At 35.8% G+C, this 15,544-nt stretch overlaps 1 protein-coding gene across 7 annotated transcripts in view; it reads right to left on the reverse strand.

The window, feature by feature from the left end:
* Positions 1-15,544, reverse strand: part of KCNIP4 (potassium voltage-gated channel interacting protein 4) — a 383,084-nt gene that overhangs the window by 230,570 nt on the left and 136,970 nt on the right. The window contains exon 1 of one of the 7 annotated variants that reach the window (XM_086891609.1): positions 12,949-13,048. The exons of the other annotated variants lie outside the window; for them this stretch is intronic. The gene's annotated coding sequence lies outside the window, so the exon portion shown is untranslated. Of the gene's footprint in view, positions 1-12,948; positions 13,049-15,544 lie in introns of those variants that run through there. 7 annotated transcript variants of the gene reach the window in all.

Below are 15,544 nucleotides of genomic sequence, written 5' to 3' on the forward strand. Positions count from 1 at the left end.
CCAAGGCTTTTGAAGAATTCACAGTACCTCTGATATTTGAAAAACACATCCAGTTTCAGCAGAAGATTACTTGGGGCTGCAATGTGGTCTCCAGCTGATGCTTATCCCCTGGAAAGCTAGCTCCACATGAGCTGGATGAACCATGCAGGACAGATATTCAACTTCTCCATGTCACATTACAGATTTCCAGGGGTTCATTATCAAGCAAGTATTCATCACAACGTGGGCTGTGACACACAAACACCCACTGGCTCATCACCAGCTCCCCTGCAGCCCACCCTCCTCAGGATTAAAGTGTCTGCTTTGATCCCATGGCAGATGTGCTTCCAGTCACACGAGGACCACTCCCATAGGAAAAAGGGCAGCAGGTCACTGCAGTGACTCATCCAGCTTTGTCCCTTGCCCCTTCCCCAGCACTGAGCAAACCTGGCATGGACAACCCATCTGTCTCCTCTGAAGTGTAACAGCCAAGCTGCTTCCATGCTGTGTTAGGAAAGAATACCAGAGGGGATCCTATTGATCAATACTATTGATATTGATTTGCAGCTCCAATAACACAAGTATGTCACCAGAAGCGGCATATTCACTTATTCTACATTTATTCTAGTCTATTCTATTGAACTCCAGGGATTTTAACTCCCAAGTATCTGTATTCCAATATGAATACTAATGCATATTAGTGAAAATAACTAAAACTTCCTTCTCAGAAAACCATTATTTCTCCTGCAGAAATTCATAGTTAATCCATATTTACTTTCTCCTCAGCTTCTGACACTCAGAGCACACCATTTGCCACAGGCTCATGAAAGCACAGACCCACTCACACCACCTTCATTTGAGGCAAGGAGTGCAGGGCATGCCATTGCTTTAAAGCATTTTTAGTCTAGTGCTGATCACAGTGCTGTCAAAAAAGTGCTTTATTTATAGCAGGCTGCTGATTCTGTCTGAAATTATTCCTATCTCACAAATTATGCTCTGTGACTGGCTTTGTTTTGGGAAAACACGTCTGCATAATTGATAGTGGAATGCAGGAAGGTGCTAACAACTATCAATTTCTGGTGTCAAACAGCAGCTGAAGCTGAAACATGCTGCTTAATGTACTGGCAAGATTTTCTGATACATACAGAAAATTTTCTAAAATCCTAACATGTATGAAATAAAGAATATAGTTAGATATATAATTCCATATTATAACTCGTAGAACAAATGAAAATAAAATTATTTGTAGCTTTGATCCAATGAATGTTTAAATATGGGATATTTAAGACTCAATCTTTCACATACTGAATACTTCTTTAATAGTAGAGGCCTCATCTTTTTCTGCAAAGATACAGGAAACATCCTTTTTAAATTATTAAATGCTCTTTGAATGCAGCTAAGGTTCACAAGCCTGACAGCCTGATGAATCTTGTGACTTTGTTGCATTACCACAAGACTAAAGATCCTTGGCTGTTTGATAAAAAATAAATTGCTTTTTCTACCAAGCAGAAGGACAAAATCTGGTAAAAATTAGATAAATGAGTAATTGTTAATGCTCCCATTTTTTCATGTGGATTTGTATTCTGCAGCCATTAGTAACCTCTAAAACATAAGGTACAAACCACCATTATCTGTGGATTTTGAATTCAAAAACTAATCTACATTAATGACTGTAAATTAACTCATATAACAGGTATATGATAAAGACCCCTAATTTAATAATTTCAACAACTAAAAAAAATTTTACAGTTAATACCAGACAGTAATTTTCTAACAATATTTACTGAGAGAATTACTGTTCTTCCCACAAGGACAATAATTTTAGTGTCAGTGTTGTACATGTGGTTCCTACACTGCAGATAGACTTGCCAGTATGGCCACATACTGCTCAAAACATTCTGAGTTAGAATTAGGAACTGGTTTTATATGTGTACTTTCATTGTTTTGAAATAAAATTCTGCTTACTGAGCTCAAGAAACTTCTGTGTTTGTGACTGACACCACATGTGGATCTTTCTGTGATTTTGTAGCAATATGCAAGCCCCACTCACTATTTAATCTTGCCATCTATGGTAGAAGAGCTTCTCTGGGAGAGACTTCACTTCTCCAGTTTATTCAGGGTTCTATTCTGCTAGGAGATGGAAAAGGGATTCAAATTTCTCTGTCCTTTCATGTAGAATTGCAGCTACTTCTTTTCACTTTATTTTTCACTTCCCAGGTAAAGTCTTTCATTTACAGTGAGTGTTCTTTGTTCATTTAGCTAATCCTAACAGAGTAAAAAAGTCTTATGTATCAGAAATAGGTGTGCTTCAAAGGGAAAAGACAATGTAATAGTGGAAAATAAATGGATCAGAAACCCAGAAATATATATGGACACTTGCCAATTTTTAATTGGCTGTGAGGACACAAGTGGGGGTAATGTGAGAGTTAATTACAGTACCATTGGAAAAAAAAAAAAAAAAGAACACAAAATAAGAGAAAATAGTAGAATTAAACAGAGGGAAAATGAAATCAAGAACTGCAGAACTTACCGCCCAGGTTGTTTTTTCATATTAAGTGTTGGACATATATTTATCAGTTCACGGTATTAATGTCCTACTATTCCAAAGCATGTACTCACTAGAAAAGAACAAAATAGCTGAGAAAATATTTGTAGATGTGTGATACTTTTGGAAGGAGTCTATAAATACTGCAGAGAGCTGAGTGAAAGCACTCAATCATTTTGCAACCTAGAAACATGGCTGCCACCTTAAGGGAACATCAAATAACTCAGAGAAGGTCAAGTGTCTACATGCAACAGACACAGAAGAGGAGAAAAAAGGCAACAACACAGAAAATAACAAACCAACCAGTGAACACTCTATTTGGCCTTGTAGAGACCCAAAAGTTTTGAATAATCACATAAAACCTGAGAAATTTCTTAGCCTGCAATGTGAAATCTTGTTGGGAGGACAGCTGAAGAACTGTGCCTGATGCATTGACTTTTGGTAACTTTCTCTAGACAAAAAACTCTTTGTGAGTGTTCCACTCAGTTTTCACACTGAAAATTTGCAGGACACTGAACAAAATTTTTGATGGATGGAAGGGTACAAAGATCTACAAAAATGACTTTTTGACCAGGGAAGTCGAAGGGCACAAGTAGAGGTTGTGATTGGAAGACCAGAGCTCTTGAGTTACAGCTAAATGCACACCAATATTTTATTCTGCCCAGAAGTAAAAGGTACTTTGCAAAAAGCTCACTGTGCATGGAATGGCCAAGTAACACCTAGGCTGACATTGTAACCAACAGGAAAGGCAGAACAAAGATCCTAATGTAGCCAAGTCACATGCCTGACACTTGGTACCTGATAGTATTGCAGGGATGTCCTAATGGCTGCAGAAGTTACTTAAGACTCTGCAAGAATGCAACTTATTGGTCAAATGTCACAATGACTGTTTCTTTAGGCATGCAGAAAGACTGCCATGACAGCCTGGTGAACATGAACTGGAAGAAAGGAAAAAGAACAAGGTATTATTTCACAAGTGAAGGCATAACCGGCAGGGCAGAGCTGCATGAGGCAAATCACAGGACTGGAATACTGGTGTGGAACAGTCACTCATTCAGCAAGCTCTTTCAGTGGAAAAAAAGGCAAATGTTGTCCCTAGTTTCAAGAACACATACAAATGCTATAAAATGGATAAAATTAAAAAATGAGTTTGTTGAAACTCTTGGGGAGTTTCCAAAAAAGGAAAAGAGCAAATGTGCTAAACTGAGCCAGAAAGTGAGGATGACATTTCTCTCTTTTGGCAGGAAGTGTAGGTTTTTGTGAATGAGAAACCTAAATATCCTGTGAAGGAGATATGATAGGACTTTAAATACTTAGATACCATGTGTTAAAGCTAAGACTTGTCTGAATATCACACTGGAAGCAAATTGTAATTTCAGAGTGAATAAATTACTATGGAGAGGTTATTTTCATTTTGGTGCTATTTGAGAGTAAAGAATGGATTAACAGTCTTCTGGGGAATGCAGTCAAACTGATTTTTTAGGAAAATGATATGCAGCATTTACAGAAATAAAACAGAAACACCCTCCAATCACACCATCACCATCAAACTCAACAGATTTCAGCAAACTCTAGAGAGTGGTTAAAGTTTGTTTAGGAAAATGACTTGAGATAAACATGTGCAAGTATGCTGACAGTTTATGCAGGAAAGCTGTATTAAATGCACAAATTATACTAAAGAACAGAAAGAGGAGCCTGTTGCACTTGGAAACCTTCAACGATTGGCTGTCAAAAAGTAATCCTACCAAAAAGACCCAAAACCAACCAAAAAAAAACCCCAAGGCCATATAACAAAGGAGTAATATAGAGAAAAAGGATACAAAACAAAAGTATAAAGCGAGTTTCAAATTGCAAGAGACAAAATGAACAAAACTAATTTTCAAATACCCAATAAATTAAAAAAAAAATAAAATAAGCAGGTCAGTGGTAGCAGAAAGCGTGAGAAAACAATGCAGAGAAAAGTAAAATGTAATTATCTAATATTCCCTTCACACCAGCCTTCAAAAGATGGTAAATCTTGACAAGTCATTCAAAACCGCTTAAGAGAAAAAAACTGGATTGCAAGCTGAAGTATATAAGAATATGTTAATGAATATTTAGATAAGATGGATGTATTCGAATTGTCTGGTCTCAATTAAATTCACCTTAGAGAAACTAGGCAGTGATTTCTGAATCACTAAAAATTATCTTTATGAGCTTCTGGAGGACAGGGGAGGTCCCAAAGGACCAGAGAAGGGCAAATATAGCATTTGTCTCTTGACAAAAAGGGAGTGCTGATGTAATGACAGACCAATCAGCCTAATTTTGATTCATGGAAAAATTCTGCAATAAACTACTCAACTCCACTAGAAGTATCCACATAATTCTCTGAATAGATCCTTCTTACTGCAGACTATAATTCTAAAAAGAGAAACAAATCCACACAAACTATAAATACCAGAACATGTTTGTTTATCAAACAGGTACAAAAAATGTTTTAGGGTAGATGGCCTGTGGCATAGAGAAGGTATGGCAGCTCACAAAACACAAAATTAAAATATGTGCTTCTGGCATTTATGTGCCAGGAGAGATAAATAGGGTCAATATTCTTCAACAGAGAATACATACTCAAGAATATGGTAATAATTTAGAAAAAGTCACTTTTAAAACTGACCAGGAGAAATACTGTAATTGGCAAGGAGAGCCAGAAGTTAGAGAATGAAAGGTTTTTTCCCCAATAATAAACAAAGCTTTATAGATTGATTTAAAGTCAGAAAACGACTGCATAACCTCTGCAGGACACAAAGGGCCTCAGATGGGTTCACACAATTTTAATGCTTGGACAGAAACCTTTGGAAACGATCTAGTCCTGTCTCATACTGGAAGAGGAACCAGCGTCAAAGATTTATCCATCTTCAATGTCAGGTCAGGCCACTGAGGGCTTGTCCAGACAAGTTCTGAAAATCTCTCAGGATGAAGATTTCAGTCTCTGGGCAACCTCTCCCAGCATTTTAACATCCTCAGGGCTGAGAAGTTTTCTTATGATGACACAGAATTTTTCTTGCTGTAGCTTTGGTGGAGGCACAAGTTTTGCTCCATCTCTCCCTAACCAGCCCTTAGGCTGAACAAGTTCCCCTTCAGCTTTCTCTTGTTCAGGCAAAAAAAGGCCTCTCAGCTCCCTCAGCTGCAATCCAGACCCTTAAACACCTGGTTTTTCTCAGCTGAACTTGTTCCAGTTTGCCAAGCTCTGTATTATACTGCAAACCACAAAGCTGGGAACAGCCATGGGCACCATGAGCAGGGGGAGCTCTGCTACAGGACAAGGCAAAACACAGGAAAAGCCAAATTTTTCTCACATTGTTATACCTGACTGCAGGTGCTCCTAAAATGAGCTTGTTCCCAATCCTGTATTCACTGATAGGCAACAAAGTGGGAAATCACTTCCAGTTTTACTGGAAGTTTCTCTGAGGGGACCAACATCACAAATATTCACAAATTCAGAAAATGCATTTTTAAGTGGTGAAGGAAATCACTGTGAGTTTTAAATCACCTTATCACCCCCTGTGTTTCTCTAGACAAGCACAGGAGAAGCTGTCTCAGATAAACTGCTGATTCTATTTTTTTCCTTCTTTCTCATGTTCAGAAAAATAAAAATATCACACAATAAAAAGTGCCTCTCTCTTGTACCGCCTCAGACAAAGCAGTGCAGCAAACATCTAGTAAATTCCCAGATCAGCACAAAGAAGTCAAGCAAGACAAGTTCTGCTTGCAAAGTGTGTCCCACAATAGATCTGTTGAGGGGCAATGAGCCTGCCTTCAGCTGCCAAAGGACTGACAGTAACCTTTATACATATGTGGTTGAAGTATTAAAGCTCATGGTGCATAACTAAAGGAAAACCAACCAGTCTCTATTTTTAGACAGTCTCAGAGGTTCTGTCTATATTCTTCCATCAACATTTTAAACTATTTTGGTTCTGGAATGCATGATTTTTGGCAGAGAAAGAAGCCAAGGTGAAAACATCGCTAAATATTAGCCAATGCATCTCCACAAGTCATGATACATGTAAGCACTCTTAATACTGCACAAACCATGGAAACAAAGTCTTTGTATTTCCTTTGTAAAAGCCAAGGAAAGAAATCTAGAAAAGCAATAAGGTTTTGGAACCTTCACAGTCTGAAAACCCCACACTCACAGACACAATCAAAGCAGTCAGCTTCGCCCTTTCCCTAAAAATTTTCAAGCTGGACAATTCAGCCCAATGGCATTTTACAGAGCAATAGAAAATTATTTAAATTCTTTGTGTCCATCTCCTAGCACAGATCACAGAAGCTACAACCAGCTTTATATCCAGTTTCTAAGATGGGTATTCTTCCTCCACCTGTGATTTCAGAGCCAGCACTGGCCAAGTCTGTAACTTAAGAACTTTTGCACTGAGGTAGAGCAAACACGCCTCCAACTTAGCATCCTGTACATGCCTGGAGAAGACTAAAAAAGTGGTATCTCCTTTAAGATATCCTTGATGTTTTCAGCCAGGGATTTCTGAAATAAACATCCTGCCTTTTTAGATTTATCTTTCATGAATCTGTAAAACGTTTTTTTTAATCCTTCTAAGCTTTGGTCAAAATCAGTATCGTTTGCAAGTTGACTATATGCACTGTGATAGGTACACCCCTGGCACGTTCTGAATCTGCCACCGGATACTTTCACTCTCATACCTTAATAATGAGAAACACTGAACCTCTTTATGTCCCTTCACGCCACTCACTTTTATAACCTCCTGTCTCATCTCCTGCCTTCCCCCTCATTAGGCATTTTTTTCAGTGCTGAAGATTCCTGATCTACTTAGACATGTCCTTGTACTAAACCCCTTCCATACCTTTGATCATTCCTGCTGCTTTTTTCTGTACCTTTTCTAGCTTTGTTTTGTCCTTTATGAGACACTAGAACAGCATACAGGAATCAAGATAAAGGCAATCGTCTCAAAAGCAATGATGTTTGCTTTTGTTCTCTTCTCCTTTCCTAATAATTTTTAATGTCACATTGCTGTTTTGATAGCTATTCAGCACAGAAGTGGCATTTTCAGAGCACAACCTATTCACAGATCTCTGTCTTGAGCAATAAAACCAGGAACATGGCACACCACTGTGGATATAATGAGAGGACCGTGTTTTACATGTACATTACTTGGCTTTTATGACTACTGACACCTTATAACCCATTCATTCAATTTTCATTTCAATTTCAAGAATTTTCTGCAGTTCTTCAGTGTTGCCCTTTTTGCCCTAAAAGGAACTTCTCCTTCACCTACTCTCCACTTTTCCTGGGATTGTGACAGCAGCAATGAAGATGAGATTTAGATTTAAGGAGGTCACTGGAAAAAAACCCCAATAGTTATAATCCTTATACATAAAGCTTGGAAACCACTCTTTTTCAGATAATGTTTTTCCACCATTTGCAATTAGGAATGGTAGTATTAAAAAGTAGGTTTTGGATTGTTTTTGTTTTTGTTTTTTTTTAATTAAAGGAAAAAATAAATATTTGAAAAGAGAGATAAACAGGCCAATGAAGACCTCCTTAAGTATAACTACCTCAGGTTTATTTCACAGGCTTTTCCTTTAGAGAGTCAGATATATGTGAACTGTTCTCTATTTTTGTAGAATTCTTGCATCAATGTCTGAATCTTACTGGCAGAAAAGTGCTTTAAAGATCATTTGGTCCACTAATTTAACTTGTTTGAGAAAGGCCCCTCTGCCTGCTGGTCCTGCTAGCCCTAACATGCACCTCTCCCTCCTCTAACAATATCTCCTGCTCACCATGCTTTGAACTGTGATTTACTTTGATAATCTTTCCCATTTAGTTAATTCCAGCACATTTGACAATGTTGCCATTTCAGCTCTTTGAATATTGTGTGCAATGTAAGAAATCCAACAGATTCTCATTTAACAGGAGGCATTAAGATGGTTTTACTGTTCCACTAGAAAGAACTACCCTGCACGTCCTTTCAGCCTTTGCTGTCCCATGCTAAATGACATTGCCTTGGTTTAAGGAGACCTAACACATATTGATACAATTTCTTTTCATCCTATTTCAAGCACAAAATTTTCTGATTATATAGCTTCTTTTAAAAACAAAACAAACAAAAAACCCAGTTCTGCTTTTTCTGTAGATCCTCTGTAAGGCTTTCTGTTACTTGTACCCAGTGAAAAATCCTTTTAGCATTTTTTCTTATGCCTTTATCAAGTAATTTTTCAAGATTTGATTAGAATACGATACCATTTTTACAGCTTGGCAGAGTATGTACATAGTTTCCTTTCTTGGACCTACTGAATACTGATTTCCCAGTTAGTAATACATTTGACCCTTCCATTTAATGACACCTTTTATTTTCTCACTGGAATCTGTTTTGAAATTGTAGTGTGAATTTTCACTGAAACTCTAATTTAATGTTTCAAAATTAAAATTATCCCCATTACATCTGAATGTACTTTACCCTTACAAATGATTCTTTCCATTTCCTTTGTTTGAACTCCTCATTTTAACATAGATGATTTTTTCAAGTTAGGCAGTAATATAACGAATTCTGATGTTCTTACCAGAATATGGAATCTAATTATATTATAGTGGCCTAAAGAGTTGGACAGTAGCTTTTTGACAGTAACTTATTGAACCAGATCCTGTCCATTCTTGAAAACAAACTTTTAAATTCGTTCTTTTCATCTCCTTCCCTGAGCAGCTGTTACATTCAACAGGCGCTTGTGGATTTTAAAAAGTTATATTTAAAATCACATTTAACCTATCTTCAAAGGGGATAATGGTATTTCTCCATTGTAATTGTATTTTATATGTGGTATATTATAGGATATAATTTTCTGAATAAGTTTATAAGATTCAAATAATAAGTTATTACAATTATAGATAAACACTAATAAATACAATTAAGTGATATTTAAAAAATGTTCATCAATATGTCTCATATCTTTAAAAAATGGATAGAAGAGAAATAAGGCACAATAAAATAGTAGCAATATTTTTTCCTTTAAATTCAAAAAGCCTTTTCAAACTCTGACAGTACAGTTTTATGTTTTCATTTCTTCTGTCTTTTCTTCCTTTGTCCCAGTTTGTTTCTGCCTTTTACAGCAGCCATTTTACTTTTAATTATTTTAGTTTGATTTTCATATTCCCATTAATTAAACCAGGACTAAAACAACACAACTCAGAGGAAGGCCCAAGCACTAAGCAGCCTATATCCACAGGCAGCTTGTACCAGTAGGGGCAGCTGCACTGACTGAAGAAAGAAATTCTATAAAAAGACTTTTTTTGAAAGACACATTCTTTGGCAAACATTCTAAACTGTTTAACAATGTTTTTTGAGAGACTGCCACTTTCTTTTTTAAAAAAAAAAAAAAACACACCTAGAGGACAAACCCACATTTTCTAAGGAACACAGAAAACCTGTCTCCTCTTTTGTTTCCCCTTTATTAGTGAGTCATAATTTTATCCAAGAAGGTCATTATACAATACACTGAGAGTCGTGGCATCAGAAAAATGTCTGTACAAAATTATCACAGACCTGATTCCTATTTATTGCTTTTAGGACACACAGAAAGGGAAGGTTTGAAAGGGTTTAATGTCATTAAGTTAAGGCATTTTCCATTAAATGCTCCATGAAATAAACTCCTTGGTAAATAAGGAAAGTATTAAGAATTGAAAGTTATATAAACATTGTTAAAATGTGGCAAACCAGCAAATAATTTTGCTTTCAATATGATTTGCCTGCTTCAAGAATACAAATCAAAAAAAAAAGTTACAGAAAGGTAAAAATACTGACTCCTAGCTGTAATTTTCCTATAGTATCCTTTAAAGTTTTGTTTCAGCATTTTCATATAGAATAAAGGCATAGTTTTACCCATCAGTGGGACTGAGTAACATATCTAGGGATGGGAGAAGTAGAGGTCCAGATCTCCATTCTCTCAAGATTTCAGCCCATATCGTTTTACAAGTCATTTCCACCTCCTTTACACAAGGGTTAACAAACTGATGGCAGGGATTGGCAGTTAAACCTCTTTTGCACAGAGAAGCAGTGAATGCACATCTCTCATTCTGGGATATGGTTCAGGGACTTTTGGAAATAAGATGCCAACAGCAGCTCCTCATTCTCGCAAAGGCTTGTGAATTTAAGCCAGGGTTTTTCTAAATGTATAAAAGAGAAGCCTAGCTATTTGAACATACATATTCACTCATTAAAAAGGTTAAAAGCTTTTTTACATCTGCTTGATTTGATTCAGGCCAAACTAAAAATATACATTAAAAAAAAAATTATTTATATCCCTAAATATTTTTATCACAGCAATGAAGACTGGAGATGCAGCTGTAAAAGACACAATGGATTTATATAATCTTAGAAGCCTATCCCTCAGTGTTCACCTGGTACATCCATGAGTGATGCTTTGAAAGAAGGCACTGTGCTTCCCTAAACCCCAAAAAGCCATAGTCCCATATGTCTGCGTGATCCCACAGGTAAAGAAGATAAGAATAAGAAGGTAAGAAGGTAAAAAAAATCAAGTATCATTTTAGTCTAACAAATAACAGTTCAATAAAATGTTTAAAACCTCTGTTTGTAGTCTTATCTGCATATCCCCAGGAAACATATAAATAATCCATACAGTAGGCAAAACCTACATAATACACTGAAGTTTAGTACACAAAGGGTAATAAATCTCTTTTTTTTTTTGTTCAGAGAACCCTTATACGTAATGAAAATGTATACTATGTCTTCTCACAACATGTCTCTGGAGTTATTGAAAATGTAAAATAGTCTAGCCTCACTCAAAATAAATAAATACATCATATGATTTAAATGCTCTCAAGGGATGAATAACAACATCACTGAAAAGTCAACTAGACACTAAAACAGATCAAGTTGCAAACAGGACTTACTCTTTACCCTAAATAATGACTGAAAAAAGAGGAAGCATTTATGAAGATACCTGCTCTTCAGCACACCCTCTCCTTGCAAAAAGTACCTGTACTAAACAAAAAAAACCTCTAAACCAAAACACAATAATGAGTTTTTTTAATGAATGGGTTTTCTAAAGTATAGAATGGACTGTGTTAGAAAGGGCCTTTAGAGGCCATCTGGTTCCAGCCCCCTGCAATGAGCAGGGACACCTTCAGCCTGGTCAGATTCTTCAGAGCTCCATCCAACCTGACCCTGGATGTTCCCAGGGATGGGGTATCTACCACTTTGCTTGGCATGCACACACACCTGTGCCAGTGTCTCATATGCTCAACAAAACTAATTCCTTCCAAGTATCTTGGCTGACTGTCTTCCTTCAGATCAAGACCACTATGCCTTGTCCTATTGCTAAAGGCCCTATTATATTTGCACTTATATATCTGAACACACACTGACTTTCAAATTTAAATTTCAAATTTAAACAGCCATTCATCTTTTAAAAGGCAAATGAGCTTGAGAAATATTTTTTTTTTAAAAAGCCCAAAACCTAGAATATAAATGTGAAGAATAATTGTCCCAATAGATATAATAGAAATAAATACAAAATATAACTGAAGGCAAATAATGTCTGCAGGTTCAATTTTTAGCAGAAATACAAGAAGGACAGAGAAGGGCAAGGAGCATCATCAAAGGTAAGGAATGGATTTCTGAAAAAAATTTGACAAAATATAAAATTAGAGAACAGTAGCTCAGTTGCACTTCCAGCTGTAATATTAGAGGACATGTAATGAAACTAGCAGCTGGAGAAAGAAGTCTCTTCTTCACATGCTGCACAGTTAGTTGCAATTTTTTTTACTTATAGAAAGCTGCAGATTCCAAATAGATTCATCCTAAAAACACCCTACCTTTTAAAATTCATGGATGCAAAATATATATATATGACTACTAAATGCAATATCATTATCTCCTGTTTGGGTAAACTTTAAATTGTAAATTGCTAGGAATCAGAGAACATTCCTAGGACATCTCAATATAAGCATTTCTTATTTATTACTTGCTCTAAACATGTTGACCTCTGAGAAAGCCAATATAGAAGCTAAAGAACTTCACTCTGACCTACGATTTTTATGTTTTGTATTGCCATTTATATGCCCATAAACCCTCATGAACTCTTCAAAGAGTACAGTATTTTCCATTGCAGATAAAATGACCAAATAAAGCTATATTGCCTGACAAAACTAATTCTTGACAGGAAAAGTCTGGAACCAATTATAAAGTACTTTAGGGCAAAGTTATACATGTCTATCAAAATTTGCAACCTGTAGTATGTCAATATCATGCACTACTAACAAGTGCTACAATTTAATCTCTAACTTATCTGTATTATTTATGATAAATAGTTCACATTTCTATGCACAATATTGATATTTTGCTAACATGACACAGGCTGACAAGAAAGTGGAAAAAAAAATGTGTAGAGGGCCTTACTATGTCTGGAGGCATTTTTCTATCAGCAACCAAGCAGGCAGCAGAAATAAAGAATCCTCTCGCCTTCTTAGAGCTGCTGAAATGAGCTGCTTATTTGACTAGCAAGTCATGGGGTAGACTGTGAAGCCCAAAAAAACAAACAAATTTAACACAGCCTCCCAGACAAGTAGGTCACCTCCTTTTCAAGGAAGCAATGTGAACAAAAACAGAAACCTCCTAAGATGCAGAGTGACATCTCTGCAACCTGGGTAAGATTAGATGTTGAGAGGCTGTGGATAGCTCAGCCTCTTTTAATCAGATATTGACAGTATCTTGTATAGTTTACAATTGGATTTCTTTTTCTTGCTTGCAAAAAGAGTTTATGCATTGCATAATATTGAATAATAAATTGTGGTGAGATAATCAACCTTATTTCTTTATCTTTTGATTGTAAAGAATGTATTTGTTTAAAACTTCTTGTTTATGCTGCAGCTCAACTATGACAACATAACAAGAAAATGTTCCCTTATCATTGCCTCAGAGTTTATTCTCAAGAATAATTCCCCTGTGTAAGCTGGATTTTTTAGGAGAAATTCAGTAGTCCCTGTCATAGTGTTACAGTTTTACAATTGCATATTCCTTAAAAAAATTCCACTCAAATATTTGCTAAATATTACATTTAATTTTTTTAAAAGGCAAATACTGTGCCCTGTAACCTGATGTTTCCTGGGTTTAGATTTTCAGATGTACTATGTGCATCCTCTACCTGATCATAGCTGAATCTTTTTTTTGTGACTCTTCCTTTACAGTGAGAAGTAGACAAGCTCTTCATGGGTTTTAATCTTAAAAAACATATATCAACTTATTGTTACTCATAAACCTAATGTGAGATTTGTAGAGTTACCACCATAAAGCTACTCTCACAATTAAGAAATTGAATAACAAAATGATGAAATAATATTGCAAAAAACTGTTTGAGGAATCAGAACTCTCAGCCAGGAATCCTGTAATTATGTCTCAGTTGGGTTTTGTCCAACAGTGCACACAGGAATACGAAGGCTGAAGTAATAAATCCATTATTAACATACTGAGCACAAAAAGGAACAGTTACTCACAGTGACTTACATCCATTCAGAAATGATTCAGGGGTCAGCTATCAGAAAATATCACCACAGTGATTAACAGTGGCAAAACTGCAAATTGAGCATTAAAAGTCGTTAGGAAAGGAGAGGAAAACAGAAGGGCATCACTGTGCTTTTATATACTGCACTCAACTCCTGAATAATGTGCAGAGTGATGGTTCTCCAATCTTCAAATATAAAGCAAGAAGAAACTTTGAGAGGAGAGGACAGCAAGGATGGTCATGCATAAAGAGTGATTTCTGGAAAAGGCAGACCCATGGAGAAAGAGACCAAACCATAGTACATCCCATGAAAGTATAAAGTAGCAATTTTAAAACAGAGGGATGAGACTTTTTCCCCTACCTAGCATACAATTAACTGTGGTATTCATTGCCATGGGATGTTGTGAGGTCAAAAGTTTACACAGGACCAAAGAAGGAAAAAAAACTCATTAAAAGAAAAGTGCTGAAGAAAGGCAAAAAAATGGAATAGTCATTGTGACTACTGTTCATAACTGAAAAGTTCTTAAAAGTCTTCCTGGTTGAGCCTAAAAAAGCCAAGACAAGGAAAGATCACATTATTTTTACCCTCAGTTTCTCCTATGCTTTTCACGATTATTCAGCATATGAATTTCACTGAATACTTAGTAGATGACACGAAAAAAAAGTTTTTATGTTTTCTTTTTATTATTTTTTTATAATTATACTTTAAAATATTTTTGCCCTTCTCCTTGCTTATCATATGTATTCTGAAGATTTGGCTGAGCTCTTTAGTATATTCTCTTCTTGGATAGACAGATTTTATTTTTCCTGATCTAAAAAGCAAGAATCTCTGAAAAGCACTGTAGTAAAAATCAGTATTTCTGAAATCCTGTTCTGACCTTCACCCCACTCACGCTGCATGTTCTCCTTTTCTACTTAGCACTTTTTTCTTACAATTCTTCTTTCCTTGATAATCATTCATCCACAAAATTTAAGTGACAGCTATCCTCCATTAGAAGATTAACTCAGTTTAAAAATTATTCTTTGTTAAGAAGTACTATGTCACACTAGAATTAGATGCTTGAATTAACATAGCAAAATTTAGAAACATGATTACTGTATTATTATCATTTAATGATTTTCATTTTACAGCTTATTTTTTTATAAGAAAGCCATTTCTCCATCTTGTGCACACTGTGCCTACTCACTTAGAACTATACATCTAACTATTGTGGAACAAAAATAGCATAAAAAAGCTGCTCAGAAATAGAAATTACCATATTCATGACTTTCCAGATAAACTTTTCAGGACACAGTAGAAGATATAATTTGAAGCAGAAAAAGTTATTGTCAAGTTTCCTGATTAAATAGACAGCTCCACAAAATAGCAGAACTTGTTAAAAAAAATAAAGAAACATTTATTTAAAAGCAATGATATAAAACTACAGATTCAGTAGGCCTAAAATACACTACAACAATCTAGTTCATTAAAACCAATAAGGGATAAAGAATAAA

Source organism: Cyanistes caeruleus, chromosome 5, assembly GCF_971803275.1.
Source record: "Cyanistes caeruleus chromosome 5, bCyaCae1.hap1.1, whole genome shotgun sequence".
In the NCBI taxonomy this organism is placed as follows: domain Eukaryota; kingdom Metazoa; phylum Chordata; class Aves; order Passeriformes; family Paridae; genus Cyanistes; species Cyanistes caeruleus.